Source organism: Rhinichthys klamathensis, unplaced genomic scaffold (genome assembly GCF_029890125.1).
Source record: "Rhinichthys klamathensis goyatoka isolate OS25496 unplaced genomic scaffold, OSU_Roscu_1.1 h1tg000370l_1, whole genome shotgun sequence".
NCBI classification, from domain to species: domain Eukaryota; kingdom Metazoa; phylum Chordata; class Actinopteri; order Cypriniformes; family Leuciscidae; genus Rhinichthys; species Rhinichthys klamathensis.
The window spans coordinates 421,337-433,520 of record NW_026606878.1 but is presented as its reverse complement, the minus strand read 5'-3'; positions in this window follow the sequence as shown (position 1 = coordinate 433,520).

Below are 12,184 nucleotides of genomic sequence, written 5' to 3'. Positions count from 1 at the left end.
GGGATGCTGAGGAGCTAGGGCTGAAAACGACTGTAAATGTCACAAATGAATGAAGGGCCTCAACCCAAAATGCAATCTGATCCAGTGCGCCCCTGGGCAGAGCCGTTTGATCTGTTTCACATTCCACCTCCAACAACCAAGACAACAAACGTTACACCATCTCCATGTTCTGACATTATCAGAACTATTTTCACATTATGTTAAGAGCTGCTCTGTTTTGTTTGCATGTGTGTGTGTGTTTTGAAGGTCTTGCTGGCGCTTCCTGACATGATGAGCCAATTGATCAGCAGCCAAATGCTAATTTCTCAACAGAAGCTAATGCTTTTAAAATGGGCCTTTTTAAGTTCATATATAGTAGGCTACACCCTTAAAATATTTGGCATAATAATCTGAAGCCTTTCAAGGGACGTCTTTTGCAATCACTATAATGATTTCCCTGATGGATCACCGAGGTTTCAATGATCATTTGTCTTTATAGAGCTGTCACCAGTGTTATTTTAGTTTTTATTTTATTTCTGTTAGGTTAGGGTTAATAGAATAAGTTGACATGTAGTTGCTTAGTAGAATGTCTGTTGGGGAGCATCAGAATAAAGCAGTCTACTCTAATGACTGCTAGTTGTAGTTGCAAAGTTACTTAGAATAAGCTTTCTAACTATAATAACCATGGCTGGCTGCATCACTGCCTAATTGAAAGGCATCTGTGTGCTTTTTCCTCAAGATTAGTCTCGCATGCCATCACTGCGATGAATCCAGTCACCGGAGGTCTAACCATTGCTTCCATGACTTGTGCCAAAAGAGTCGTGTGTAACACAGAGCTGTTAATGTTTCACGTTGATTTGACTGCAGCACTGTCCTGAATCAATGTGCAATCGCAGCACACCACATTACCTCACTGTAGCAACATTTGCCAGTGTCTTTATCTGCATCTGTGGGTTTGTTCAGCAGATGGACACTGTATTGGCCAGTGATGTCATTCAGCTTACCATGGGAAAGAGCAGAATAAGCTTTGCAAATTTGCTCATAAATTCTAAACACTCTTGTTCTTTGCTACTAACTTGCCCTTTAACCATATCCCAGAATTCCATGCAGGGCATCCTGGCTGTGAAACTGATGATGTGGTGAATACAATTCCATTGTGGAATATGCAGTCAAAATTAGATTCTAATCTAAATGAGCATACCATTAACCCTTATCGTACGAAAAGTTGTCTGACTGACAAATTCTGAATGGGACTGAATGCTGACATGTCTAAAATATAATGCAAACATGCATATTGTGTTGTTAACCCAAATATCTGTGGCAGGGTTGTCAGCTAAATAATGAACGTGTTTATACATTAAACTTCTTGATCTGATTCACTCAGTTCTTTTTTTAATATGCTGAATCATCATTGCTCAAACTTAATTGATATAACGAGGCACATAGAACTTGCCAACCTATACGTGTAAATGATTTCTAATAAGCAAGTCAGATCTGCCTGTTAATAAGTGTTGGGAGTAACGAATTACAAGTAACGTGCAATATGTAATCAGATTACGTTTATTATTATCATGTAACGAGTGAAGTAACGCATTACTTTTAAATTTAAATTTACACGTTCCTTTTTTTAAAAAGTAATGCATGTATACTTTCAGTTTAATTTGTTTAAATATTTTTAAAACTACTGAAATAAAATGATATCTCTTCTTCATAACAAATATAATAAAACACATTACCCTCAACTTAAAAAAAAAAGGGGAAAAAAAGAGTTGTACAGGAAATTGTTTTAGTAAATACAGGACTTGGGATCCAAATGCAGTATAAAGTTTATATAAACAAAATAACAGAAGTAAATCCAAGCAAAGAAACAAGATAATCCAGACAACAGAAGCTAAGGGGCCGTTTACACGACTTCATTTTCAACTAAAAACTGAAAACCTTTTATGTGTTTAACCACTCATTTACATGCAAATGGCGTTTTGGGGGCCTGAAAATGCAAACTTTTGAAAACAGGTTTCAAAGAGCACGTTTAAAAAAAAACAACAACACTGTTATCATATCCGTGTCAACAAAAACGCAAATTTGTGAAAATGGTGACGTCATGCATATTAAGTGTTCAGCCTATAGGTGCGTTTCTTTACAAAGTGGCATCATCACTATAGAAAGTGATGAATATATCTGTTGAGGAAGCAATTATATATTTCCAGATATGGAACTTGTGTCCGGAACCGGCTGGAGAATTTTGATCCCAGGAGAGGTCACCACAGTCCTGGGAAGAGCCGTCTCAAGATCAGGGAAATCTCTCTTCTTTGCTATTCTTCCCTCTCTTCTTCTCATATACAGTATGAGTAGGTCAGTGCAGGCCAGTTTTCACAGACTTACAAGTAACAATTGAAGAACATCTCTGCTGCTCCTCGCAGAATCAGTCGCTGCTGGGAAGGGTCAAGAACCTCCTCTGACTTGACCCTGTGGAGAAGGTCAAAAGAGATTTTCCAAGGGGCATCAGTTATTATTAGACTATCTGTGAAGATAAACTCAAGCGATCTATGTGGGAATTAATTATTTGAGTCTTAGGAAACAGTCATTCTCATCAGTTCCCCATTTATGCTGATTTTCTTCAGCAATCAGAGAGTGGTGCTGTAATATGAATATGTTGTGGAGGAATAACACATGCAGAATAACTCATAGCTCTATGCCAAAACTGCAGTATTTTTTCACTGAATCATGGGAAAATCAGATCTGCCCATGCTGGAATGGGAATTCTATTCTTGGAGAGTAGGATGGGCACTGTGGAACCCAATTTGAACGTAACATTATTTTTCTGTTTTTATGAGTTTTTGAAGTGAGACTTTTGGATGTTTTTGCTGGTTATGGCACACACTCAGAGACCTTGTTCCAAACAGAGTTATTATAGTTAACTAAAAGACAAGATTTCTTGTTTTCATTTATTATGTTGGTTTGATACAAAGCCAAAATACTGATCTACTAATTAAGCTTCTTTTTCTTCTTCTGATGAGACAAAATTTAGTCAGTAGCCTATCAGTTTTAAATCTACATCCACCAAACTCGGGTCAGACCTTCAGAATGGTCTGACTCGAGTTAGCTTATACCTTTTCTAATGGACTTAAGGTTTTCGTTTAAACAAACGATCAAAATCACGAAGAATCCCATTGACTTTCATTGAGAGGGTCAACACTTTTGTCCTAAAACTTGCTAGAAGCATACAAAATCATGAGAGCAATGTGCTAATTCATGCTAGCAATGTGGTAAAACAGGCTAAATCATGCTAACAACATGTTAAAACATACAATGTGTTAAAACATGCTAGCAACATAACAATTGGTAAGACATGTTAGTAACATAATTCATGCTAGCAACACAATAAAAAATGCTTGTAACATGTTAATTCATGCTAGCAATGTAATAAAACATGCTACAAACATGTTAGCAAAAGGCAAAATAATGCTAAAACTTGTTAGCAACATGATAATATGCTAGGACGCTTATACAACATTCAGAAAAGGCTTTGTCAAGCCAACATAAAAGTTTCTCCCAACAAACTTACTTTCTAGTTTGTTTTAACTTGGAGGCTGGACTAGTGCACGTGTCCATTTTTTAATCTTCACCATGGAAAAACATGAATCCGCAGCCATTTACATATAAAGATCAATCCCCTGTGAAGATCACATGCAGGCTGAGGATATGGTCATCAGCTTCTCATCTTGATCTTGGTCTTGTAATGCCATTTCCTGCAGATAACGCTGGAATGTTTAAATAGAATGAGAGATTATGTAATCGTCATGACAAACCCAAATACAGAGATATGAATTGGAATGTGGGCAGGTAATATAAATAAACAAAAGGTGATTGCGAATGTTCTCAATCCATAAGAAAGACAAATCAAATTTCCCAATTTATCTGCAAAATAGAGCCCAAAAATATATTTTTTGTATATATATATACTGTATATAAATACTATTGTAAATATTTTAACTTTATTGAATATGTTTGAGTGGGGAAAGTTTTAATTGTTCTGTGTTTTGTGTTCTTTCTTTGTATAACAAAAATGAATACAAATAATTGTCCAAAGAGTTGATTTAAAGAAGCTTTTCCCACTATAGTGTATAAATAACCTTTTGTGTAATGGAAAGTTTCTATGGACTCTAAAGGTTCTTCATATAACCATCAATGCTAATAAAACGCCTTTATTTGTAAGAGTACAGTCAGTGTCAATGTGGAGATGTTCAAAAGTAACACTGTCTTCTTCCTTATTTGGATGAAACAGCACATAAGTCAGAATTCGCTCTGCTATGCCTTCATGTAAAATGCTCTTTTGAATCCGGGAGTGGTGACAGGCCTCTTGGTTTGGGGCGGCATGCCGTCAGCAAAGTCCAAGGATTCTGCAGTAGAATTCAATAAAGCAATAAGCCAATCAGGAGAATTAAAGCTAAAGCTCTAGCGGGCTCACAGAGGGCCCTTTATGTGGAGGAAGACTGGAGGACCTCCTCACCATCACACACAGCGCTGGGCTGAGAAACATGTACACTCTGTATCAAACTCTGCTGTTTTGCATTGACTAGCTTGATATCTGTGACTAATCAGAGGTTTGCTTTGATCTGAGCGCAGTTTAGAAAACAACTGGTGATTTTTGTCTTGCATGGTGTTTGAATGTCAGTCTCTTCCTGGTCATTTCCTTTTTGTCCTTCAGTCAAGTGCTGTTTATTGTGAGACTAAATTCCAAAGTGGTGTTTATAACCAATCAGCTTGCTCGCTACAATGGGACCACACCCACAAAGAAGTCTGTGACTAATCAAATCTTTCCAGCTGTACTGTATCCTTCATGTTAGACACGAGTGGGGCCTCTGCAGAAAGTGAACTTTACATGAGTGCAAACAGACACTCTTAGTTCGTTTTAAATTGGTTTGGTCTGGATGGAGATTGAATGCTTATTATGTTGTCTAAAAGACATAATGGCCCGGGTGCAAATGCAATGGCAAGGCTTATTAAGCCAGGATTAGGCCTTAGTTCAATTAGGACATTTAAGTAGCTTTTATAAATGTGCCTTATAAGAAAACATTACTGGTGTGCATCTTGAGACAAAACAAAAGCACTGACATATTTTAAGATATTTTAAGATATGTCAGTGCAAGTTATACTTTCAGTTAAGACAACTCAAACATGCATTTTAGTCTGGGACTATAGGCTTAAGCCAAACTGTTAAAATACACACACACAAGTGCGATCTAGTTCACATTGTAGAGTTTCCTCATAACACGTGTGAGTTTCTACTGATCTTCCTCAGTTTGGAGATTCAGGATGTGATCTCATTCTCCAGAAATCCAGCCTATGTGACTCTTTGCTTATGACTGAAGCCAGGCTTCCCTTTATACTGTATGGACACCCCACCCTGTTGTTCTCTCTCTCTCTCTCTCTCTCTCTCTCTCTCTCTCTCTCTCTCTCTCTCTCTCTCTCTCTCTCTCTCTCTCTCTCTCTCTCTCTCTCTCTCTCTCATAAAGGTGAAACCAATAGAGGCGTGTAATGTCCATACTCAAGATGGACTACCGTAAATATTGCTTTCATTGTTCACCTAAAACAAATGATTTTATTCATACACCATAGGTTACAATATTTTCTATCACATTTAGAATAAACGCCTATAAAATGTATTTATATTATGGTTATATTTTTATTTTGCAAATCAAAAATAAATAATGTTAAATAAAAGATACCCAGCAAACAAAAACATGTTCTAAGAATGTTTTGCAAACGTTCCCATTAAGTTATGAAAATGTTGTTTTGAAATGTTTTTTTTTTAATGTTTTGAAATGTTTTTTTCTTAGTTATATGAACGTTATAGGGGGAACATTCCATTTTATCATTCTGTAAAAATGATGGGACGAACGTCCAACTAAAACGTTTCCATGAACGATGTCTCGATTGTGCATTTGAAAGAATCGGTTAAATAAAATTAAAATAAAGAATACTTACAGTTGCATAAAAATGCATTCAATCCATGTTTTGCACAGCTACATGTCATGTCATGTTTGAGATATTCTTAGGAAGCCTGGTCTACACCTGAATGAAGGGTGAGTTTTATGTAAAAGATTAATAACTTAACCCGATACACAATCAATCAGTAACTGTAATGCATTACTAATTAATTAATTACTGTAATTTAATTACTTTTCCCTTGAAATCTTAAAGTAAGGGATTACTTTTATTTTTTTCTGTAATTTAATACAGTTACTTATATAATAATTACTCATATAATTGCATTAAGAGCATATAGAATACTATACTATAGAAGACTATAACTTTTATATAACTTTTTTTTAACGAAATTTGCCAACTGCTGATGCAATAAGACCATAATAAAGTAAGAACTACATTACATTTAACCTGTCTCAGACAGGAGACAAACAGTCTGTCTCTCTCTGTGGTCTACTGCAGCAGAACCGGCATGCAGCAGGAATCTTTGGATCAAGGTAATTTCATGCTTCTACACATTTTCCCAGGCAGCTGAGCATTCCTTTACCTTTGTGCCATTGTGAAGTGTGATGTGGGTTGACATGTTGTCATAAGACACAGACATACATGAACACACACACACACACACTCAATTTTAACGAACCCTTATACCAAAAAAGGTTCTATATAAGGAGAAATGTCTGATATGGCAATGGCAAAATACTTTGATGTTTAATGGGTTTTTTGTTTATTTGTGATAAAGTATGTTTACGAGCTACGAACGAGAATTCATTAAAAAAAAAGAAAAAAAGAAATCAAAATTAATTAATTAAAACTAAATCCATTAAATGATCCCGCATGATGGAACCCAAGAGTGACAGTTTAATCTTTTAACTGAACAAGTTTTTCCCCCCGCATTAGATCTGCATTTGTTGAGACAGGTTTCTTATCGAATCTGATCTCTGTTGTGGTTTAAAGCATTTTAAAAAAAAAGTGATAAATTACTCTTACTCTGATACTGTCATGGTGTGGGTTCTGTCATGATTCCTGTCTGTGTTCCCCTGTTTGGTAGTTCCCCGTTATGTTTAACTAGTCTCCGTTTTAGATTATTGGCCACACCCCCTTGTTAAGCTTGTTTGCCTGTTTATTTCAGCCCTGTGTCTAGTTCAGTCTTTGTGAGTTCTTGATGTTGTAATGTTGATGTTGTTGGTTGTTCTGTTCATGAGTCCTGTTCCCTATAGTCTGAGTCTTTGTCTAGTTTGAGTTGATTTAATAAATACTGCTGCACTTGGATCCTGCTTCAGAATCTGCTTCAGCCGCATCGTAACAGATACTGAGTCAGTATGATAATTAATGTCAAGCATCCCTCTCTCTGCCTATATGTCTTGAATAATGCTACTGAATAGCATCTCTAATAAATTCACAATATGGATGCTTTTGGGTTTGAATGAAATTCCATTCCAAGACCCACTGCTTGGCCAAAACAATTTGTTACTCATTCAGTTACCATGTTAGTTCTTGACATTCCTGATGAATGTTTCATTTATCAACTGCATCCATTTGAGCTAGATGTATATTAAATGTTACTTATTTTGTCTATATTTCTCCTTATTGTACAATTTGCAGTTTGTGTACAACTATGTTGTCCGATGTTTTCAACTTCAAAGTTTAATGGAATGTGATTAAAAAGCCACACAGAGTTTTAAGATACTCCCTTAAATAAAAAGTTTATTTTCCAAGAAACTTTTACATCTATAGAAACTTTTCATTGCACAAAAGTTTTTTTATAGTGGAAAAAGGTTCTTCAGATTATTAAAATATTCTGCCTACTAAGGAAAAAAAAGGGTGATTCTTTTAAGAACCGTTTTCTGAATGTTTTTTTTTTTTGGGGGGGGGGGGGGGGGGGACCCAAAATGATTGTACACTGCAAAAACCCATTTTTGGAACTTTTATTTTTAAGAGTGTATATTGTTTTCATGAATGGACTATGCCAGACAACAGTTATCATGCATCTGTGCACCATTATGTCTCTTTTCAGAGATACGGGAGGTTCTGCTCCATTTACAGTTTTTTACAATCACTTTGCTACTATTTTCAGAACCTTGATGTCATTTTTCAAAACTCTAGACACAAAACTCAAAACGATAATCACTTGTAACACAGGCTGTCTAATGTTCAAAACATTGCATTGTGCATTCACATCTTTAAAGAAATCTTGCACTTGCACAATCATTGGTTCAAAAAACAAATTAACTGTGAAATACCATTGAAACATAACTATAGATCACCCACACACAAGCAACCGATAGTTTCACTGTGTCATTGTTCGTACAATCATTAAATATTGTAGAGCAAAATAGGTGATACAGGTTTCATTATGGTACTACATGTACAGTAAATACATCTCTGTAAAAGTACTGCAGTAGTAGAGAGAATATTACAGACACAGTGGAATCATTGTGAACAAAGTTTGTAATATATTGATGCAAAACACTACAGTACAATCACAACATGGTTTTTTGAATCAAAGCAAAAATAATTAGCTATGAAATAGAAAAGAAAAGACAGTACTGTAAAACATCAAATGCAGTGTTCCTCAACTTGCTGTAAGAAACTAAACAGGAGTGATTACTGTACTTCTACACTGTCATCAACTCTGTGTTGTGGATTTGGCCACAGGTTCTCATCTACATCACAATGGATGTTGGAAAATGACATCTTGGAAAAAACCTTTGGCATGGCGAGTCCAGGCCTGACACTGCTCTGCTGTGATTGGCAGAATTGGACACGCAGTTACAAGGGCCTGCATCTATACAGTACTGTACTGTCAATACTGTACATAGTCTGAAAAGGTGGTACAGTATTTGGCACCATAGACACAGTGTCTGATGAAGCATTACAGTATGATAAAATATTAGGCTACATCCATGGATATTGTAGTCTAATTGGTTCATGCCATGCTAATTGGTGACAATGAATCTCATTATATCTTGAAACTTTCATGATTTACTGTAAACATGGAAGATTGTGTGTCTGTTTCCATACAACTATGCATTAAGAGTAATGCAACAGTTACTTATCATTTTGAGCAGTTGTATCAATTGATAGTTAGATCATTGTAAGGAAATGAATAGACACTCATTTGAAATGTAATGTGTGAATTGCCTTTTGAAATAGTAGTACTTTGATGTTAAGTTGTGTCATAATATGACGAACAGGTGATCTTTGTTGAATGAACAAATGATCTAAGTTTTATGTGTATTGTATCCAAGCAATTGAGAAAAGGGTTAGAGTTTTGAAAAATGTGCTTTTTGATCATTGGTTGTGAGTTTTGTGTCTAGAGTTGTGAAAAATGACATCAAGGTTCTGAAAATAGTAACAAAGTGATTGTAAAAAACTGTAAAACACACATTTAACCATATAAACATAAACACAAAAGACACCTTTATTTGCTATTCATCAGAAAAATGAGGGTGTTACTCAAGTCACCATTTCAAAACTGACTTTCACCTTCATCATGTAATAAAGAGGTCTCAGAAAGCTCATGCGGATCTATGTGCAGAGTGTTTAATGAAACAGCAGGCAGAAAACAGTATAGGAATACAGGCAGGGTCAGTAAACAGGGCAGGCATGGGAGTCGGAGGTCTCGGCTAGACAGCCAGACCCGTTGTCCAGGGCGGAGGGTGGGAAATGGACGACGATGACGGTCGGCCTGGATCTTTTGCTGACGGATAGCCCGATGAAGGTGTACATGTGTGGCGTCCCAGACCTGTTCGCTGCACTGAAGCCAATGATCCACAGCCGGAAGTTCAGAAGGCACACCAGACCAAGGAAAGAGAGGTGGTTGGAACCCCAGTACACACTCGAAGGGAGTTAAGCCAGTTGACTGCTTGCGGAGGGAATTTTGGGTGTATTCAGCCCATGGGAGGAAGTGGCTCCAGTCATTCTGGTTCTGTGAGCAGTAGGTTCTGTGGAAACGGCTTATTGAGGCGCTCCACCTGGCCATTGGCCTGCGGGTGATAGCCCTAAGTGAGACTCACATTAATGTATAGTAACTCACAGAAGGCTCTCCACACCTGGGAGGTAAACTGAGGTCCCCGATCCGAAACAATGTCTTCAGGCAGGCCAAAAAAACAAAACACATTTTGAAACAGTACCTTTGCAGTCTCAAGGGCTGAGGGTAGCTTTTTGAGAGGCACTAGATGACAGGCTTTCGAAAATCTACAGACAATAACAAGTATTGTGGTGTTCCCCTGAGATGGAGGGAGATCAGTGAAGAAGTCCACACCCAAATGAGACCAGGGACGATGGGGAATGGGTAACGGATGAAGTAAGCCTGCTGGACGCAGACAAGAGGTCTTTAATTGAGCACATATGGCACAGTTCTTTACAAAGGTTGTCACATCAGATGCAAGGGAGGGCCACCAAAACTTGTTTCTCACCAGCTGGATAGTGCGACTCTCTCCTGGATGACCGGAGCTAAGCGAAGTTTGTACCCACTGCACGACTCTGTTTCAAAGAACTTGAGGAACATAAATATGTCCTTCTGGGCAAGTAGTGGGGTCAGCCTCCTGTGCTTGAGAAATTTCATTAAAGATGTTCCAACAAACTAGTGCTACCACAAGGGATGGGGCTAGGATGCTAGTAGGGGTTTCAGAGCAAGAGCCACCAGAATACATGTGAGAGAGCGCATCCGCCTTGACATTCTTGGACCCGGGGCGGTAGGTTACTGAGAAGTGAAATCTAGAGAAGAAGAGTGCCCACCTTGCCTGACGAGGGTTCAGTCTTTAAGCACCTTGAATGTACTCCAGGTTATTATGGTTGGCGAGTACTACAAATAGATGTTGGGCTCCCTCCAACCAGTGCCGCCATTCCTCAAATGGCCAACAGTTCACAATTTCCTACATCATAATTTCTCTCGGCTGTGGACAGCTTTCTGGAAAAGAAGGCACAAGGAAACAACTTAGCTGGGGAACCATGGCGCTGAGAGAGAACTGGTCCCACTCCAATGTCTGATGCATCTACCTCTACCACAAAAGGAAGAGCTGGGTCTGGGTGTTTCAAAATAGGGGTGCTAGTAAGACTAACCTTAAGCTCTTGGAAAGCTTGAGCTGCTGCAGAGGTCCAATGGAGGGCGCGGGGAGAACCCCGCAGCAGAAAAGTGAGTGGAGCAGCTACACTACTGAAGTTGCGAATGAACCGTCTATAAAAGTTTGCAATCCCCAAAAAACGTTGAAGTTCCTTGATTGACTGAGGCTCGGGCCAATCTGCTTGGGTTTTGGAGGTGTCCATGCAAGCCTCCCCAGGACTCAAAACGTAACCCAAAATGTGACTGAGGGTACGTGAAACACATTTCTCTGCCTTGACAAAAAGATGATTATCAGCCAGTCGCTGCAGCACTTGTTTAACATGTACCACATGAGTCTCTAAAGATGGGGAATAAATCAGAATGTCATCAGTGTATACAACAATGAACTTATTAACATGTCCTTGAAAGTCTCATTCATGAAGGACTGGAATACTGCAGGTGCATTATAAAGCTCAAAAGGCATGACCAGATACTCATAATGGCCTGTGTTGGTGATTAAGGCAGTCTTCCATTTGTCCCCCTCACGAACACGAATGAGAATGTAAGCACTGCGCAAGTCTAACTTGGTGAATACCTGAGGGTACCATCTTTTTTTCCCACAAAGAAAAAACCTGCGGCTGCAGGGGATGTTGAAGGTCTGATGAAACCCTGAAGTAGTGCTTCCTCCACATACTCCTCAGTAGTATCAATGTATCAGTATCAGTATCAATGGACACATTTTTAACCAAAGATACATCAATAAAAATTTCCAGCAGACCCAGAATCAATGAGAGCAGAAACCACCATTTGACTCCCCTTGTAACTGATAATAGCAGAAATGGTAAGACAACAGTTAGAATCTGAAATCACCGGGGAGCGACTGGCAGTTGAGGCTTCGGGGCGTTCCACGCAGGCGGAGAGAAAGTGACCAGCTTTACCACAGTAAATGCATAATCCCATCCCAATCCGACGCTGACCTTCAGCGGGAGTCAGACGAGTGCGTCCTAGTTGCATGGGGTCATGAGCTGAGAGATCGCTTCCACTGTGAGTGCGGGGCTCCGACGGCATGGAAATAGGGCTTCGGGTTCATATCGGATTGTCAATGCAAATGGAAAGTTGAATGAATTGTTCCAGGGACAATTGTTCATTGCGACTGGCAAGCTTGCTCTG